Below are 21,218 nucleotides of genomic sequence, written 5' to 3'. Positions count from 1 at the left end.
AAGACACAGAACTGGGAAGAAGAAATGAAAGCACATGGTTATAAAATTCTTACCTAGTTAGACACAGCGATGGTGTCCACCTGTAAACTCGGCATTCAGAAAGCTGAGTCAAGAGGACCAGCCTAAGTTCAAGACCAGCTAGAGCTACAGAGTGAGACCTTGCCTCAAAAACAAGAGAAAAAAAAATATGATTTTCCTGTATGAGAAACAGTGTATGTTTGGTGGGAGACTGTGATAAGTTGAAAGTACATATTATTGGGCTGGACAGATGGCTCAGAGCTTAAGATCACTAGCAGAGGACCTGGGTTCAATTCCCAGAGTCCATTTGGCAGCTCACATCCACCTGTAATTCCAGGGGATCTGACACCCTCTTCTGGTCTTTGCAAGCACTAAGCATGTACACAGTAGACAGACATGCAGAAGGCACAAAGCCCATATACTAAACAGATAAACACCACTGTCTTCAAAAACAGAACACAGTACAGAGGTTGGGAAGATGGCTGAGTGGCTAAGAGCACTTGCTACACAAGTATTTGGACCTGAGTGCAAATCCCTAGCCCCCACATAAGAAGCTGCTATGGCTGTGCACAGCTATAACCCCAGCACCGTGCAAGACAGAGGCAGTACTGTTACTGGAACCTACTAGCCACCTTCATGGCTCAAGTGAGTAAGACAGGGTGTGACAGAACAAGACACTGAACATTCTCTTTTGTCCTCCACACAGAAATACAGCCCCCTGCCCACATACACAAACCCTGAAGCAACTAACAGTTTTTGTTTTGTTTTGTTTTGTTTTTCAAGACATGTATATAGTCCTGGCTGTCCTGGAACTCACTCTGTACACCAGGCTGGCTTTGAACTGAGAGATCCGCCTGATTCTGCCTACCGAGTGCTGGGATTAAAGGTGTGCACTACCACCTCCTAGCTCCAACTAACAAATTTTGCAATAACAATATTGTATTGAGAAAGTGGAATTATTGCTTTATTTACCACATTTAATAAATTTAAGAATCCATCAATCATATCCTGTCCCTCACAGACATGGAAATGTAGAAATATTTACATCTCAGATCAATGAAAAATAGGGGAGTTTTGTACATAGTTTAGAAAAAGTATTGGTATTTAAAATGTATACTGATATTAAAAAATAAAGAATATCTTATTGATGAGAAAGTTCTTTTTTTTGTTTTGTTTTGTTTTGTTTTGTTTGTTTTTACGAGACAGGGTTTCTCTGTATTGTTTTGGAGGCTGTCAGTCCAGCCTGGCCTCGAACTCACAGAGATCTGCCTGCCTCTGCCTCCTGAGTGCTGGGATTAAAGGCGTGCGCCACCACCGCTGGGCAAGAAATAACTTTCTAACTGTGAAATTATATTAATAGTCTCATTGTGTGACAAATTATAGGTACCAAGAAGCTGTGATTTTTCTGGGTTCTGGGTTGTTGCTACCCTTATAACTCACCTTCTCATTCCCACACAACTCTCCTGAGAAAAGATAATATCCCAGAGTTATGAACTGTGACCAGGAACATTATGTTTTAGGGACTAAAAGTCAAATATGATAACAAATTGTTCAACAGACAGAAATTTGATCACTTAACTTGATTACTTAACCATACGTTTTTGGCTCTCAGCTACAGACTGAAAACATTGTCTGCGACTTTTAAATTTACTCGCATTTAGAGTAATCAACACTAATGCATCAATTTGTGTTGCCATTTGATAGCATTTTTTTTCTATTTCCTTGGTCAGTTTAGGGACATGCCAGTCCTACAGGATGCTGGCAAGGCATGAGCCGGGGCACTAGTCTCTGCTGAATTTAAATAGGAACTCTGCACACAGAAACAATACCTTTCCTGCATTCCAAATGCTGGTGATTTAGACATCACTAAGCTTGGGTTCAGAACAACCACCAGAGAGATTTGAAAGAAGAACAAAAGGGCAGCTGGGGGCAACAGGAGCAAGCACTGAGCTTCAGATCTCATCACCAAGGGCCACTTGACCTCCAGCAGGTGATAAAGCCAATCCAAACACTCACATCCAAGTCGTTCACTTGGCTAGTCACATGATGACTACAGCAGGAAGGTACCATGGGGAGTGCTCCAACTAGCCAGGGTACTGTGCTGAGGCACAGGGCCAGGTAGGAACTGACAGCTTCAAGGTCACATGTGAATCCCTAATGGATGCAGGAACAGTGTCAACTCCTGACACTGGTGACCCTCTTGGGTCCCCTCAGCCTCTACTGTCCCTCTTTAGTGTTCCAGGACATTTTCTTAGTCTTCTTTGAATTAAGTAAAACAACAATTAAAGACTAACAAAAATTGAATAATTGGCCACCTGTGCACCACTGTTAAAGGAAGCCCTGAAAGACTGACTATTGAGAGAAAAGACCTGAAGCAGGTGTGAGAGATACCACAGAGAATAATCACAGACTTCCTCCATCCACTCGGAAGGAAAGCCAGGAACACAGGATCTCACAGATAAAGAACTAGGAACCTGCAACAGCAGCCAGTAAACAGGAATGCAAACGATAAACTGTAGACTTGACTAGATTTTACACTAAAATGTCCAGGCTAAGCAGGAAAGGAATTGAATTTCAAATCCCAACAGTGGGAAGGTGGATAAAGATCAGAATGAGGGGAAGATGTCAACATAAAAAAAGACAAAGAGGGCCAAGGTGGTGGCCCTTGGTTCCTTCCCCAGCACCACAAAATAAACAACCCAAGACAAGAAAAGAGACAGAACCATTAGAGACACAAAATATAAAATATCAAAGCAGGAAAAAAGGAGTGTACTGTTGGAGAGAGGAAAACAAGCCCACAGTGACTTACAGTTTCTTGGTCATGAAAGGGAATCTGTTTCTCACCAGTGACTCCAGAGTATCTTAGAAACTTCCCTTGGCCATAGGGAAGAGGACAGATGTGACAATCTGCAAAGTGAAGGCCTGCACAAAGCCTCACACCTCACCGCACTCTGGAGAAGACAAAGCCCACAGCCATGAAGGAAGAAACCAGAGAGACAGAGCTGCAAATACCCCAGCTGTTACAGTCACCTCCACTAAGTCCCCAAACAGCACAATGTCATTGTGTGGGATGAGCTCAACCCCCACATGACTAGCCAGCTGAACACAGCAAGATAAGTGAATGCAGCAAATCAGGAGACAACATGCTACTGTGGTTTATAACAACTGCTCAGGAGAATGTAATACACAGTAATGTGTAACTGGTACTCATACAATAAATATAAGAGAGGAAAAGATACGTTTACGGCCCTAAAGTTTAAAAACTGAACAAAAACAAAGCTAAGTTTATGCAGAAGGGGCACATTTACAATACAGTATGTAACATTTAAAATAAAAGCACAGAAAGTAGGAAGAAGGGATGACACATGGGGGAGATATGTGTGCCTGTGTGTGTACGCACCATATATGTGCAAGAGCCTAGAGAGGTAAGAAGAAGCCATCAGATTCCTTGGAACTGGAGCTACACGAAGTTACAAGCCACCATGTGGGTGCTGGAAACTAAACTCAGATCCTCTCTAAGAGAAGCAAGTGCTCTTAACCACTGAGCCATCTCTCCAGCCCCCAAGACCACATTTTTATAGGGAACACTGAGAATAGGCCAAGAACAGACTAAAGGAGTTCATGGTGACAGAAATCTGAGCAGTGGTTAATCTGGAGGTGGAAAGTGCTGCCTGAGAAAGGGCATAGCAGAGCTTGTGTGGTGGTACCAAGTACTCTATTTTGATGTGGGTAGTCATCAGACAGTGTATGTATCCAGCACATACAGACATAAGACAGCATGAGCTCCAGGGTACACTTAGCAATTGGGTACCGTGTTAGTCAGATTCTTGAAACCATGACAAACACCCAAGATAATCACCTACAAGAAAAAAGGGTTATTCTTCTTGGAGTTTTGGAGGGTTTTAGTCCATAGTTGTTTGGCTCTGTTGCTTCTGGGGTTGGGGCAATGGGCAAACAGTCAGGAAGAAACTACTTCATGGCCAAGAATGGACAACAGAAAGGATAAAACAAGAATCTAAAAATCCCCTTCAGGAGTACACCTCTGATGAACTGTAGTCTCCTTCTAGGCCTCATCCTCTTCAAGGTCCACCATCTCTCAAAAGTGCCACACTGGGAACTAAGCCTTTTGCCATAGGTGACTTTGGCAAGACTTTGCAACCCAAACTATAGCACACACCTTACTACCCTTAGGAGTCTCCATATAGGAACTAGGGGATGATTTAATGTGTCAGAGTGCTTGCTCTGCAAGCATAAAGACTTGAGTTCAAATCCTTAACACCTAGAATCCAGGCATGGCTATGCAAGCCTGAAACCCTGGCCATCAGAGTAGAGACAGGTGATCCCAGAGCCCACTGACCAGTCAGCCTAGCCTGACCAGTAAGTTTCTGGTTCAAAGAGAAGTTCTGTCTCAGTGCAGTAAGGTGAAGAATCTACTTCTGGAATACGCATGCGCACACATGTGAACACACACCCCTCTTTAAAATTTTAAAGTCTAGCCAGGTGGTGATGGTGGTGCATGCCTTTAATCCCAACATTCAGGTGGCAGAGACAGGCAGATCTCTGTGAGTTCAAGCCTGGTCTACTGAGCAAGCTCCAGGATAGCTCCAAAACTACAGAGAAACTCTGTCTCAAAAAACAAAAAAAATTTTTAAAGTCTACACCTAAAGTCAACTAGATTCCTTTCAACCCTTGACAGAAAAAAAAAAGTTTCCTGAAAAATAAAGGCACTAAAATAGCATCTGACAACCAGATAGTAAGAAGTTAATCAGTGATAGTAAGATAGTTAATCAGTGACTTGCAGCTATCAAGGACTTTGTATGGAATAGCCTATTTTTTTCCATCCAAAAATTATTACTTTTATCTCACAGCACAAAAAATGGTTTAAAATTTAGCATATTTGCGCTGGTCATTTGTGGTACACAGCTTTAATCCCAGCACTTGGAAGACAGAGGTAGGTGGATCTCTTCGAATTTGAGACCAGTCGGGTCTACAAAGCGAGTTCCAAAACAGCTAGGACTACACAAAGACAGCCTGTCTTGAATTTTTTTTTAATTTTTAAAAAATTAGCACATTGTATAGATAGATAAAAAACAGTAAAAATTGAGAATCACAGCAAATATATATATATATATATGACTGTCTTTGTCTTTAGGCACAGTATTGCATATTTTTAAAAAAACTTGGCTTTGCAATGTCCTCAAATGAGCCTTCTGAACGCCATATAAACATCCTCTTGACAACTGGCATGCCAACCCTCAATTGTGCTCTTCCTGTTTGGTGATGCAGTCAACCACCACCAAGGAACAGAAGAGGCACTGTAGTAGTGTGTTACTGAAGGCAGTGGTAGAGGGCAGTTTACTCCCTGGCTCCAGCCAGCAAAACTAAACACAAGAAATAAGAACTCAGCCAGCTCTCTGAAATCTGCAACAAGATGTCCTTACAGTCTCGGATTCTGATTGGTTTTTGGCGGCAGGTTTTTAGCATGTGGTCTGTAACCCCTCCAGAACCACTCAGAAGCACATTATCTGGGGCTGGAAGACACTCAGTAAATAAGTGCTTGCTTACTGCACAAGTATGATGCCTGGAGCCTGGGTTCCCAACACCTGCATAAAAAGTCAGGTACAGCTGTGCACAATTGTAATCCCATGGCTGGGGAGGCAGAGATAGGAAGATCCCTCAGTAACTGCCAGCTATCTAGCCTAGCCAAGTAGGAAAGCTCCAGGTGCAGAGAGAAGCCCTACCCCCAAAGTAAGGTAAAGACACTTGATACAGACCTAAGGTTGCCACGCCCCCTCATGCACATATGCATTCACAAGCACACTGAAGTGCGTGTCTGAAATACAGTTCCTAGACCTTTCAAATCAGAACCTCCTCCAGGCATGATTCCAAGGATTTGGAATTTTAAAGAAATGTGGAATGGTTTATCAAGCACAGAAAATTGAGAATCGGTGCTAAGAAGTACTGGAGAAATCCAAACACATGGACACCAGAGCATCCTTGGAAGCAGTGTTGTGGTTTCTCTCCTGGGCTTCTGTGTTGTGAACTTAATTCCCAATGCAGCACTATTCAGAGCTGGAGCTTTTGAAAGGGGACGAGATCCCAGAGGCTCTGACTTCATCCGTGGGTTAATCCACCCACACTTCATAATCTGATTGCCTTACTGAGAAGCTTCCTGGCAGCCTTGAGGTGAACAACTTTCCTCCACCACATCCTTCTGCCACTATGTTTTTGCCTCACCACAGGTCTATAACATGGATTGAAACCGAAAGCCAGAACAAAGTGTTCTTCCTTTACATTGTCTATTTTGTTACAGCAATATAAAGCAGGGAATAGTCAGGAAACTGAGCGCCAGATGTGATAGTGCACACACAGTCACTTGAGAGGCAGACACAAGAGGATATTGAATTCAAGGTCGTTCTAAGTTACATACATGAGATTGTCTTAGTCACTGTTCTATTGCTACAAAGAGATACCATGACAAGGCTTACTGGCATTTCAAAGGTTTTAGTTGATTATCATTGTGGTGGGAAGCATGGTGGCACACAAGTAGATATGGTGATGGAGAGTTCTACATCTAGATCCACAGGCAGCAGGAAGAGAAAGACACTGGGCCTGACTTGGGCTTTTGAGACCTCAAAGCCCACTCCCAGTGACACACTTCCTACAACAAGGTCACACCTACTCCAACACGGCCACACCTCCTAATCCTTCTCAAGTAGTGCCACCTTCTGATGACTAAGCATTCTAATACATGAGTTTATGAGCAGCCCTTCTTATTCAAGCCACCAGAGACCTTGGCTCAAAAAACCAAATCAAATAAGACTGAATCTCACAGAAATGCTGTCTCAAATCTTATGTCTACCACATATTAGCTGTGTGACCCAAACTCCTTATTTAACCTTATGTGACTCAATCTTCTCACCTGTAAATAAGCAATATTACTATTTTTAAAAGTTAATCAAATCTCTTGATTTCACACTTTTAAAATAAGTATTGTTTTAACGAAAACAAATAATTTAAGATTTTGAAGAAAACTTGAAAAATTAACAGTGGGCAGTGAGACTTTCTACCCTAAATAATAGCAGAATAAATGATGTTTTATATCAACCCTGACAGACTGATTCTTCCACATCCAGAAGTTAAGGTTGTGGAGGAAAGAGAAAATTTCACAAACACATGAAGAGGAACTATGCAGTGACACTTTAGAGGACAGTGTGGTAGCCTCTCACAAAGCTAAACACAAGCAAGCAATACAAGTCAACACACATTCCTAGAGACTTCTGAGCTGGAAACTGTGTCCACAAGAAGATTTGCCCATGAATATTTATAGCAGCTATTTCATTACTGCCCAAATGAATGTCTTCTAATAAATGACTAGATAAACTGATACATTCCTACTATGGAATATTATCCAGAGATAAGCTATGAATGTGTCAGTGAGTTTGTCTTAGCTATGACAAATACTGAAGATACAGTCTAAGGATAAGATTCATTTTTGCTGTTTTCGAGGTTTAAGCCACACCTGGATGAGTCCTCTGCTTTGGGCCTATGGTGAGGAAGAACACCATGGTAGAAGAGCATGCAGTAAGTAGGGCTGTTGAAGGCCAGGAAGCAAAAAGAATGAGCAGTGGCAAGGGGATGGGAGACAAGGTCTTATCTTTCCAGGGCATATCCACTGTGACCCCAATTCCTACAACCAGCCCCACCTCACAATAACACCATTTTGAGCCCACACAAACATTAATCCACTGGCTAGATCACAGTTCTCAGGATCCGATCGCCTCTCAATGTATAGATCCATGGGCCTGAGTCCAAGCTTCAACAATGAGCCTTTTGGAATACATCTCTCTGTCTCTCTGCCTCTATCTCTGTCCCTCTTTCACATACACACCTCAATTTTTTAATTAATATTATTTGTCTTTTCTCCCATCAAATCCTAAGCCAACCAACTTTCCCCAGACTTCCTAGAAAAATACAGGAAAACTAACATACAGGTCAGTCAAGACGTAGTTCCTGGCTTAACCAGCAATGAGACTCCCCAAACAATTCCAACCCTGGCCCAGAGCCAGCCACCCTAACTGCAGTAGCCCCAGACCCAATGAGTTTGACTGCTGTATAGATACTCCTTGAAATGATGCTGGTTAGAAGCTGCAGGAGTGAGTGAGGTGGGGGAACATAGAGCTGCAAGCTGTTGGGGGTATTATCTGTCAGTGTCTGGGTGGCTCATACTTGAGAGCAGACAACTCAGAAGCTGGGAGGTGCTCCTGCCCAAGAAGCAGGGACAGAAAACTTGGAGCAGGCAACATTTTTAGGTGTGAGGGGGCTAGGTAGGAAAGCTGCTCCCAGAGCAGAGATAAGGGGCAGACAGTAAGCAAGTTTCTTTTATTGTTACTATTTTAAAATGGCATATGCCTGCAGTCCTTGGCCACTGCAGAAGCTGAGGAAGGAGGATTCTGAGTATATAGGAAAGAAGCTGTGATGCGGAAGGAAATAGCAAAAACCTCTGCACTGTCAGCTCAATTTTTATGTAAACTAAATCTGTTGAATAAAATTTAAGTCAATCAGTCTATCTGAAAAACTGGGACAATGACACCCAAAACTGCCAAGTAATCCTCCCTCTCCAACAACCTTGAGAGCTACCACTGACAACTTAATCAACCAAACTTCTACCAAGCCCTTTGAAGATCTGAAGGAAAATGAAGGGAGGCTCGCAACCCGATAGAGATGAGCTTTTCAAGAGTGTTATCAGGAAAATGTCACCTACAACTTGAGATTAGATTTTATTATTTTCACTGAAGCTAGTGCAAAGGATGGGGGGGGGCTTTCTCTTCTGAGAACTTCATTCAATCAGGAAGATAAAACTGGTTATAATTTTTAAAAAATATATCTATAGGTAAATTTTTAGCAAAACAAAAACCACATCAAAATAATACCTGAAATCTGAATTGGTGTAATTATCCTACTGTGTTCCACCCCACAAAAAAAAAACCTTTTGTTTGTATAAGTCCACCCTTCTATCCCAGCATCCTGGTGGTGCATTCTGACATAACTTCACACATCACCTAAGGCAGCAGAAAACAGCATTTCTTTATGCCCATATCTTTAAAAATAAAACAAAAGGCTAGGCATAACTGCTGTCATGAAAAGTACGTGACACCTAGCTTTGCTAATAGCACTAAAACACCAAATGTGAATTGAGAGAAGCAATAATTTAATCTTTGGTAAAACTCAAAATCTTGAATGAGACATCTGTGTTAAATGAGACATCTGTGATGACTATTCTTGGTTGTCAACCTGACTACATTGGAATTAACTAAAACCCAAGCAGCTGGGTAAACCTGTAAGGGATTCTTTTTTGTTTTGTTTTGTTTTAGACAGGATTTCTCTGTGTATCCCTGGCTGCCCTGAAACTCAATCTGTAGACCACACTGGCTTAGAACTCAGAGATCACCTGCCTTTGCCTCCCAAGTGCCAGGTGGGATTAAAGACGTGTACCACCACATCCAGGGGATATTTCCCTTAATTAAACCATTTGAAGTGGGAAGATGCTGGGTGGGTTTCATACAAAAGAAGCATTTTTTCAATTGAGTTACATTTCTAGCTACTTTGTAACCATTTTTAATGATTTTGTTATTATATATGCACTGGTATTTTGTCTGCACACATGTCTGTGTAAGGAGTCAAATCCCCTGGATCTGAAGTTACAGACTGTGGCAAGCTGCCATGTGGATGCTAGGAACTGAACCTGGGTCCTCTGGAAGAGAAGACAGCGCTCTCAACTACTTAGCATCTCTCCAGTCTCTTTCATTATCATTTTTAAGAGAACAGTTCAGGGGGCTGGCAAGATGACTTAGCAGATTAGGGCACACAGTAAAGACGCTTACCAAGTTAATTCCAACCCTGGAACCCACACTGTGGAAGGAAAGAACTGATTCCCAAAAACTGTCCTCTAACATGCTGTGACATGTGTGAGCGCACAGCACATACATATATACACAGAATAAATAAATGAAAAAAGTACAGTTCAGTAGTGTTAACTACATTCACTGTGTGTAATCAATCATCACATCTATTCATCCTCAGGACAATCTCATCTTGTAAATAATATGGAGCCCTGCTCCCATGAAATACCAACCTAACCTTCACTCTTCTTCATTCTTGAGAATCACCATCACCCTTTTGTCATTAAGAATGTGACTACTTGGAACTGACTTGTGAAGCAACCTTGTTTCTTATCTAAATTTAAACTGAAAAATAAATTAAAAACAAAACAAAACAAAAAAAAAGAATGTGACTACTTGCAGATCTTCACGCAGGGTGCTTTTCTGTGAGGGGCTTACTGCACTAAGCACAATGGTGCTCTCAGGGTTTAGCTAGGTTCTAGCATGATTTCCTTCACTTTTTTTTTTTTTAAGACAGTCTCATTTTGTAAGTCCAGGCTAGTCAGGAATTCAAGGTGATCCTCCTGCCTCATCTTTCCCATAGTACTGGGATTATAACATGTACCAAGTTTAGAAAAAAGCAAGTTCTTCCTTCCAAAAGCTAAGTAATATTCCATTTATGGACTTACCACATCTTGTATATTCACCTGTCAAAAGAAATTTTTATTCGATTCATTTATGTGTGTTTTGCTGATATGTATATATGTATACTACATATGTGTGTGGTACTTGTGGAGATCAACAGGGCACTGAGTTCCCTGGGACTAGAGTTACAGATGGTTTGAAACACCTTGTGGGTGCTGGGAATCAAACCTGGGCCCTCTGCAAATGACTAAGCCATCTCTCTAGCCCCAGTTTCCACTTCTTTTCTATGATCAAGGGTCATGTGGTATTCTACTTTTAGATTTTCAAGGAATCTCCATTAATAGTTATGTCTTTTTACATTCCCACTCACTATGCACAAGAGTCCTGTCTTAGGGTTTCTATTGCTGTGAAGAGACAACATGACCATGGCAATTCTTATAAAAGAAAGCATTTAATTGGGGCTAGTTTACAGTTCCAGAGGTTTAGTCCATAATCTAATTGTCATAAGAGCAAACAAGGTGGCACACAGGCAGACATGGTGCTGGAGAGGTAGCTGAGAGTTCTACATCCAGATCAGCAGACAGCAGGAAGAGACTGAACCACTGGCCTAGTTTGAACATCTGAGACCTCAAAGCCTAACCCCTAATGACACACCTCCTGCAACAAAGCCACACCTACTCTAATAAGACCACACTTCCTAACAGTGCCACTCCCTATGGGCCTATGGGGACTATTTTTATTAAAATCACAAGCCCCTATTTCTCCATTCTATCATATTTAATAGCAATAATAGGGATAACTTCTTTGCCATAACAATGGAATACTATGCATTAGTGTCATTAGTAGCATTGTGCTAAATTATTGTTTAGTTAGGCCTATAATAGCACACAGTTCATGCTCAGAAATTATTTGCTGAATTGGATGCAGGCAGTACTCTCTTGTAGAATGTTTAAACTACTGAAAGAAACAGACAAGACAGGCAGACAGACAGATTGACAGGGAGAGATTTTTTAGAATAAATGATATACAAGTTTTTTTCTTTTCAAAAACTTGCTCCAGGGATTGGAGGCATTTGCTGTTAAAGTCTTGCAATATAAAGAGCTGTTTCATGGGGCTGGAGAGGTGGCACAGGGGTTTAGAGCATATACTGCTCTTGCAGAGGCTCTAAGAGATCATTCCCAGCATCCATGTTGGTCCACTCACAACTGCCTGCAACTCCAGTTCCAGGGATCTGACGCCACCTTCTGGCCTCTTTAGGTACCTGCATGAATATGAACATACCCATACATATATACACATAAATAAAATATAGTATTTTATTAAAAAATAGTTGTCTATTTTTGTCAAATAATTTTAAAGTCTGGATGCCTTTCATGACACGAGGGTTCAGCATTTTAAGATCTACAACACAATGAGACAATGTGATCCTGGTTTGTGAAATACAATCTCAATCTTGGCAAAACATTCCTCTTCCTTTTCCTCCTAGTGTTTAAATAACCACTGAAAGTAAGTTTTAATCCTCTTGGCCCTCAACCCCCAGGGCCCTTGAGAACCAACGGTCTAGACAGGTGCAGCTCCTCAGTGTGACTCCCTCACTGCCCTTGTGCGTTCTCCTAGTTCCTAATAACAAAATCCCACTGTTCTTCTAAATTCCTCATCTAATGCAAGAGTATACACCAAAACTAGATGAGTACTGTTCCCTAGGATCTAGCAAAGCATGAGCCTATCACTCTAGGGATGTCCTGGTTACCTGACAGAACTCCACTCCACATTGTTCTAAGCTCCACAACTAAGTGCTTATCTGAGCCAGGGAACTCTTCTCAATGGTCTTGTAGCAAGGCCTGTGGATGCAGCAGGGAAGAAGAGAAAACAAAATATTCCTTGCACCTCTAATAGTCACTGCAACTTCCTAAAAAGAACATGGCTTTTATGGGTCCACCATGGACTGTATAAGATAAAACAGGCCAAAATGACAAAGTACATCGATAACTGCAACCATGCAATGGCCCCAATGACAAACTAATAGGAAGAAAAGGGATGGATAAATAGATACATGATAATGCATACTTGGCAAAAGGCTAATTATAGATTCTAGACAGTAGTTGCATTTGTTTGTAACAAAGTCTCAGGCAGCCCAGACTGACCTTGAACTAATTATATATCCAAAGATGATGACTTTAAACTTCCAGTCTTCCCATTTCCATCTTCTGAGTATGGGGACTGCAGGCACACACCACCATGCCTGGTTTATGCAGTGCTATGAACTGAACCCAGGGCCTCACACATTCTAGGCAAGTCACTCTACCAGCTGGCCCACATCCCAAGCCTAAGCCTTAGTTTGTGAATTTTTTTCAACTTTTGGGTATATTTGAAATTTTTCATAATAACACTGAAAAACATTTAGATAAGTTTTCAGAGCTGTAGAGATTTAGGGCTCAACAGTTAAGAGTACTTACTGCTCAGCAGAGGACCCAAGTTCAGTTCCCAGCACCCACACTGGCCAGTTCACAACCACCTATAACTAGCTCCACGTGATCTGATATTCCCATGTCTGGCTTCCATAGGCACCTAGACAGACTGGAAGGCAGACAGTCAGGTAGGCACACACGTACACAGGCGCATACACACACACACACACACACATATGCACACACACATACACACACATACACCTGCACACACTCGCGCTTAAGTTTTTTTAAGGTTTCTTGGCAATAAAGAAACCATTAACTTTTTAAATTGTTTTAATGGCATTCTTCCTTAACATTCTATATAAGTAATTCTTTGCCAAAAGATTAGTTGTATTTATCCTGAAATATCACCAAGTATTCTTTAATAGCCTATCTTTAACTCCTCAAGACTTCCAGACTAGTGCTGTTTCCAAAGAAAAGTACTCATTTTTAGCCCTCAAGTACCCACTAGGATCACAGCTTCTTGACATGCAAAGGGTATCAAATGACCTCAGAAATGAAATAAAGTACACCTTCACCAAACTGTATGAAAAAAATCCAGAAGTTAGAAAGCATCAAGCATGGATAACCTGCTTGCTCAGGAATCGAGCATGGTAGGCCATGTATGGTGGTGCACACATTTAATCCCAGCACTCTGGAGGCAAAGCAGAATAGATCTCTGTAAGCTTGTGCCTAGACTGGTATACCTATTGAGCTCCAAGCTAGCCAGGGCTACATAGAGACTTTTTCTCAAAAAAGAAAAATTAAAAAGGAGGGGGGAAGAAGAGGAGAAAGAAGAATCAAGAGTTCCTGAGATTCACTGTGTTCTCCTCTTCTACACTGAAGGACACATAGAAATGACAGGACTTCCTACAGCAATTTAAAATCCCCATCTGTGATACATGCAGATTTAGGATGTGGGTTGCTGCTGGTGAGCATCCCCTACAGAGGCCCAGTCTTCTTTCCCACTGCAGTCCCACAGTCAGGCGAAAACAACGGTGCTCTGATTTCAAGGTTCTTTTGGTAAGAAACAGAAAATTACATGTGAAGAAAACAAAGATCTGGAGGAAAATATCTTTCTTTGAGTGTATGTGTGTGTGTGTCTGTCTGTGGACAGTACGACCAAAGGTCAACATCAGCTATTTTCTTCAATCTCTTCTCACCTAACTTTTTGATATGAATCATTCACTAGAACCTAGGTCTCACCTGTTAGACTAGACTGGCTGGCCAGCAAGCCCCCAGGGATCAGTCTGTCTCCAACTCCAATGGCATCATCACATATGTAAATATGTAATGTCACACACATACTTTTACATGGATGCAGAGAATGGAGCAGCAAGCACTTTATCTGCAGAGCATTCTCAGCCAGTAACTGTGAGCTCATTATCTGTGTCTTTCTCCATACATGCTGTGGGATGCTGCCAGACAGGAGCCCATTTCCAGTGGGAGCACAAGTCAATAAAGACAGGCCCAGTGAGCAGGGTCTGAAGGTTCCTGATGGTCCCTTCAGCTTCAAGGAGCCAAAAGGAGATGTTCCACAGCTTAAATGGACACTGACAGCCCACAGTGCTATGGAGAATCTCCTCAACACAAGTGCAAACAAAGACAGCAAGCTGGAAAAACATTTTTTCATGACTAAAAACTTCCCAAATATGGTACAAACTCCCCCACAAACCTATAAATTCAAGAAGCTGAACAAACTCCAAATAGGATAAACCCAGAGATCTATGCCAAGAAATATATAAATACACCTCTAAAAGAGGGAGGGAAATGAAAGTTTCCAGCCAGAGAGAATACCTTACCTAGAGGAGACAGTCATCACTCAACAGTGTGTTCTCACGGAAGCCTTCCTGGCCCAAGGAAGCAGCACAACATTGTTCAAGTGAAGAAAGAAAAGAGCTGTCAATCCTCAACTGCAGATCTGACAAAATTATCCTTTGGGAGCCAACAGGAAATGGAAACATTCTAAAATGAAGGAAAAGTAAGATGCATGACCAGGAGCAGAACTCCCCAAGGCCAGTGGAAAGGACATGAAGCACGAAGGAATCTGAGTATGAGAAAGAACTGGTGGAATGCCTGACTACGATGATTTTCTAACTGAGCTTCTGTCAAGGGCAGCACTGAGGGGAAAACTCCAGCACTACTGCAGTCATTTAACAAGTGTATCATAAATTAGGAATGATTAAGGACACAGCAAGAAGTTTCTAGAGCTCATCTGAACTGGTAAAACAGCAACACTTAATAGAGTAACCATATGAACATATAATTATGCATTGTATGTAACAGACATATACATGTAAGCACATACACCGTTGCAGCAGCTAACTATTATACAAGTTGGACATGGTGGCTAGGAGACAGAGGCATGAGGGTTCTAAGTCTCAAGCCATCCTGGACTATATGAAACCCTGTTACAGAAACAGAAGAGGGGTAAGGGGAGCAAGATAGACACTCAAAACAATACATATTCGTAAAAATTCAAATGTGCTAAAGTATTTAAGTAACACATGGGAAAAAGAAAAAAATAGTATACAGCAGGCTTGAGTCCTAGAACGTGGAGGCAAGTACTCTATCACTCACCTATAGTCCCAGCTCTCTTTTTAATTTATTTTCAGATAGGGTCTGACTAAGCTGCCCAGGCTGACTTGGAACTCATTTTGTAGCTGGCCTTGAACTCACAATCCTTCTGCCTCAGTCTTTCTAAGTGCTGAGATTACAGGTATGTACCATCACTTCTGACTCATGAATTTTGAATCATCAGTGGCAAAAACTAAAAGAATTTGAAGAAAAATGTTTTTTTTTAATCCCAGCGTTAGAGAGGGAGTAGTGGTCCATGCCTTTAATCCCAGCATTTTGAAGGCAGAGGCAGACAAAGCTCTGTGAGTTCAAGCCAGCATGACAGGTGTCAACTACCACGTGGGTGCTGGCTCTTCTGAAAGAGCAGTCAGTGCTCTTAACTGCTGAGTCATCTCTCCCAACCCCTGGGTCTCTGATTCTTGTCCTTCTCTTGGGCTCTTTTCTTTCTGATTGTTTGTCTTGTCCAAATCTGATGGGGTTTTTTTGTTTATTTGTTTGTTTGTTTTTGGGTTTTTTTTTTTTTTGGTTTTTACGAGACAGGGATTCTCTGTATTGTTTTGGAGGCTGTCGGTCCAGCCTGGCCCCGAACTCTGCCTCCGGAGTGCTGGTATTAAAGGCGTGAGCCACCACCGCCCAGCCAAATCTGATGTTTTGGTTTTTGTTTTACCTTTATTTTATTATCCCTTAGAAACCTGTTTTCTAATGAGAGAGAAAAAGAAAGTGAATCTGGATTTGGGTGGATGGGAACTGGGAGGAGTAGAGGGAAGGGAAACTGATCAGGATATGTGAGGGAAAAAAATCTATTTTCAATAGTCTCTTCAATAAGTCATGCTGGGGGGTGGTGCTGGAGAGATGGGTCAGTGGTTAAGAGCACCGACTGCTCTGCTAGAGGACTAGGGTTTGATGCCCAGCAGCCCCATGGTGGCTCACAGCTGTCTTTAATTCCAGTTCCAGGGAACCCAACACCCTCACTCAGACATACATGCAGGCAAAACACCAATGTATATAAATTTTTTTAGAAAAGAAAAGAAATCATGTTGGGATAATGGAGTATCAACATGAAAAAGGTCAAAGGTTATACTTTTACCATCATATAACATTCAAATTCACTCAAAATGGGTCATTTAAGCTCAGTGTAACAGCAAAACTCCCTGGAAGAAAGGTAGGGGTAAATCTATGATCTTGGATCCACCAGTGCATTATTACATGACAGTAAAAGCAGGAACAATGAAAGAAATACAGCTGGGCCTGGTAGCACATTCCTAGAAATTGAGAAATTAAGGTGGGAAAATGACAAGTTCCAGGATAACCTGAGCTACACAGTAAGACCATATGAAAACAATTGGCAGAAGGGCAGGTAGTGTCTGGAATTAATAGCTCTGTGGTTAAGACCACTAGCTGCCACTGAATAGGACCTGGATTCAGTTCTCAGCATCCACAAGGTGCCTCACAATCATCTGGAACCCAAGTTCCAGGGGATCTGACATCCTCTTCTGACTTCCAAAAGCACCAGGCAAATGCACATGATACACACACATACCGGCAGGCAAAACACTCATACACATAAGACAAAATTAATGCGTACAAATGCCAACAAACACTGTTAGTCATAGAGAAATGCAAATCAAAACCACAATGATATTCCACTTCACAGGCATGAGAATGGCTGTAATGTTTTTAAAACATAAGAACAAGTGCTGGCAAACATGTAAAGAAATTAACTGTCCTACATTGCTAGTGGCAATATAAAATGGACTAGTCACTGTGGGAAAGTTTGTTGGATTCTTCAGAAAGTTAAACACCCAGCAATTTTGCTTCTCTCTATATATACCTAATAGCAAATACTTTAACCAATGTTCACAGAAGCACCATTCAACTAACCAAAGGTAGAAACAACCGAAACACCCACCAATCCATGAGTGGATAGAAACAGCTGTGGTAGGGGGGTGAAGGAATGGCTCCACAGTTAAGAATGTGTGCTGCTCTCCCAAAGGACGAAAATTTGGTTCCCAGCACCCATGTCAGGCATCTCACCACCCCCTTCCCCTAAGTAACTCTAGCTCCAGGGGATCTCATGCCCTCTTCTGATCTCCCCAGGCACTAACACTCACATATTTGCAGTTGCCCAACACACACGCGCACACACACACAAATTTTAAAAATAAAAATAAATCTTTTTTGAAAAGTTTTTGTATATCCTTATTTATACTGGAATGCTATTCAAGTAAAAAGAGGAACCACCAATATAGACTCCAGCATAAATAAATCAGGAAAAGATTATGCTATGTTAAACAGGACTGGCTGGGAACTTAACCACAAACAGGAATAAGGGATCATTTGAGGATATAAAAATATTCTAAAGTTAAACAGGTGGCAACTGTCATTGAACTGTGCACTCAAAATAGTAAATGTTATAGTATGTATATTGTACCTAAATAGAGCTATTTTAAAATACAGGCTGTGGGGGGCTAGAGACATGGTTCAACATTTAAGAGCACTGGTTGCTCTTCCAGAGAGCTCAAGTTCAATTCCCAGCACCCACATGGAGGCTCATAACCATCTCTAATTCCAGTTCCAGAGGCTTCAACACTCTCTCTTCTGGGCCTCTGAAGGCATCAAGTATGCACATTGTGCAGTCATACAACACATGGTACATATGCCAACAAACACATGACAAGAGTCTGAGCACTCTTAGTCATACATGCAGGCAGAACACTCATATGCATAATACAAAATAAGTAAATCAACATAGGGTTGTGGTTTTGGTCTTTTTGCTTTGGATTCCTAGAACCCAGAATCCCTAGTTCCCTACTCTGTCCTTCTGTGCCTGTTTCATTTTCACATTGTGCATTCAAACGTCAGAAAAACTAGACAGTGCAGCCCTGTACACAGGGAACTGAGCACTCGGGAATACAGCATGACAATCACTAACATTTCAGAGTTCAAACACCAGCCTGAGGAACTCCATCAGATCCAGACACCTAGAACACACAGAAATACCAAAGGCATCCCTAGAAGTGTAGACCAACAACTAGTCCATCATTACTGAATAAAATTTCTAATGTTAATGAAGTCTATAAATAAAACAAATCAAGCCAGTACAGTCTGTTGTTTCCAGTAAGCTATTTACACATTCTCTACCACGTAACCAGCTACATGTGGCAGAAACTACTTTATACACAAAAAACAAACTATGGGATAAACACTGATGAAACTCAGAAAAAATTAATCTGCAGATTGTCAATCTTAAGTGTTTGTTAATCAGTGTCCTTTGACATATGCTGAATAAAGTAAGCCATTAAGTCTAGCAAACTGTACCTCAGGCAGAGAGTATATGAGAGAGGAGGGGGAGGGAGAATGACATGTTAGACAAAGTGAGAGTGGCCCCACAAGTGTAAGGACATACAGGAACTCATAATGTCACTAGGACTGTGAGTATGTGTGTGCACACGTGTGGAGGTCAGAGGACAACTTGGGAATCAGTACTCTCCCTCCAGCATGTGGGTTTTGAACTCAGGTCTTAAGGCCTGGCAGTAAATGCCTTTTTATTTCTATTTTTAACTGATTTTATGTGCATGGGTGTTTTGCCTGAGGTGCTGGTTCGAGCCCCAGGTCCTCCAGACAAACAGCTAAGTGCTCTTAACCACTGAACTAACTCTGCAGCCCACCAGCTTCTTTCCACATAGACTGAGGTGTCCCCTTCACCCATCACAAACCCACACACAAGCACAAACCATGTTTCCCAGTAAGTTGGCTTCAAGAACCTTAGAGATGCTTCCTCCTTTCTTGCCAGGAAAGCCTGAACCACAACTCCCTCTGAGGCAGACTGGATACAGCTGCAGAACATCTGGCATTCCATTTCCAACTCACAAACATCTAGAAGGTAGAGCACTTGAGGAATTTAATGTTGGGGTGGGGTAGGAGAGTGCTATTTTAGGACACAGTAGGCAAAGAGGGGTGTAGCCCATCTGGTTCTCATCTCACAACTCAGGAAAGAAGGTGAAGTACACAGCAGCCTAGGCTGAAGAGGCCGCAGGATTTTCCAGCCACTCCAGGACAAAGTCCTCAAGAAGCTTGTGGTCACCTCTCAACACTTCCATTCCACACCCTCGCTCTCCACCAGAGCCTCAAAGGAAAGCTACTAATGCACCGTCTCAAAGGTGGTCAGAATACCAAGCTTCCCCTCAGAAGAAAGTGAGCCAGAAAGGCTGCAGTCTGAATGGCAGAGGCCTGCTGGAGAGGGCAGGACTTTCCCTCTTCTCTAAACCCAAAGCAGCAGCAGAAGCTTTTTACAGAAAAATCATTCCAGCTCAGAAATGGTATTTAAAAAAAAAAAAGAAGGAAGGAAGGAAGAAAGGGAGGGAGGGAGGGAGGGAGGGAGGGAGGAAGGAAGGAAGGAAGGAAGGAAGGAAGGAAGGAAGGAAGGAAGGAAGGAAGGAAACATAGAAGAAAAGATTCCAGGAAATAAATACACACAGCAGACTGGAGAAGTTTGTAACTTAGAGTTTGAAGCCCGGAGTCAGTGGAAATGTTTCATTCCCACACAAGTTAAAACCAAAAAGATGAGGCTCTATGTCCTACTGTTCCCTGAAGAAGATCTGCAACAAGTTTTCCAAAGATGAGAAGCCTTTGGTTAGCAACCTAAAGAGAACCATTCCCACCAATTAAGACTTTAATAATTAGTGCCTGAGAGGTTGCTTAGCAGGTTAAAAGGGCTTGCCACACAACTCTAACAACCTGAGTTTGGATGCCCAGAACCCACATGAAAACCCAGGGATGGGTATCTGTAATCCCAACATCCCTAAACTGAGCTGGAGGTAGAGATCACAAATGCCTGGCAAATGGGGGGGGGCTGGTACAGCAACAACAGAACCTGCCTCAACAACATCCTCTAACCCCCACACATGCACTGTGGCATGTGGAAACCCTCCCACAAACATGTACACACACACACACACACACACACACACACACCTGTATACCTACACAAAAATAAGTATTTTTTAATTAGCAATGCCCTCTGTGGTGGGAGATGCTTTAAACACCCCCCCAGGGTCTGTCTCACTCAAATTAGCAATGACTGTGGAAACAACAACTTTCCCCTTCTTTTACATTCTACAATGCTTACTTTTCACTGCTTACTCAAGGATCATATAAAAATGGTCTAAGAAGCTTTTTTTCAGTGGTGAAATTGAACCAGAGACACGCACATGCTAGACAAGCATTCTAAGCACTGAAGTACACCCCAGTCCAGAAGTTACCTTTTTGATTCTTTATTCTATCAAACTGTCCCAAACCATTGCTGACATTTCCAGTGTCAGATCACATGTGCACAATACATCATGAGAGACATGACTGTTTCCTATATCCAAAGGGCATGCTGTCCCATGTCCATGGGGACAGAAGAACATACTCAGCATGCCCTCCGGCCAGGCCTCTGTTCTAAATACTTAGCTCCAAATGTGGAGGTTTGGGGGGAGGAGAGGGGCTGGAAAAGAAAAGTCTTTGTGAGCTAAGGATCAAGTCCTCGATTTGTGTGGGAGGGTAGGATTCAGGGGTCAGGCCACATTGAGAGAGTTAGGCTGGGAGCAAAGACACTCCCCCCTCCAAATGACCTTATTTCAAAAAAAAAAAAGAACCATTTTAA

The 21,218-nt window shown here is 42.0% G+C and overlaps 1 protein-coding gene across 6 annotated transcripts in view; it reads right to left on the bottom strand.

Moving 5' to 3' along the window:
- Positions 1–21,218, bottom strand: part of Cyth3 (cytohesin 3) — an 83,255-nt gene that overhangs the window by 29,031 nt on the left and 33,006 nt on the right. Inside the window, exon 1 of one of the 6 annotated variants that reach the window (XM_013120508.3) lies at positions 2,828–3,208. The exons of 4 other annotated variants lie outside the window; for them this stretch is intronic. The gene's annotated coding sequence lies outside the window, so the exon portion shown is untranslated. Of the gene's footprint in view, positions 1–2,827; positions 3,209–21,218 lie in introns of those variants that run through there. One more of the 6 variants, XM_040751306.1, reaches the window with a different exon arrangement.

The sequence above is a fragment of the Mesocricetus auratus genome, unplaced genomic scaffold, assembly GCF_017639785.1.
Source record: "Mesocricetus auratus isolate SY011 unplaced genomic scaffold, BCM_Maur_2.0 Super-Scaffold_100008, whole genome shotgun sequence".
In the NCBI taxonomy this organism is placed as follows: domain Eukaryota; kingdom Metazoa; phylum Chordata; class Mammalia; order Rodentia; family Cricetidae; genus Mesocricetus; species Mesocricetus auratus.
Note: the sequence above shows the minus strand (reverse complement) of the source record. Positions and strands in the feature narration are given on the sequence as shown.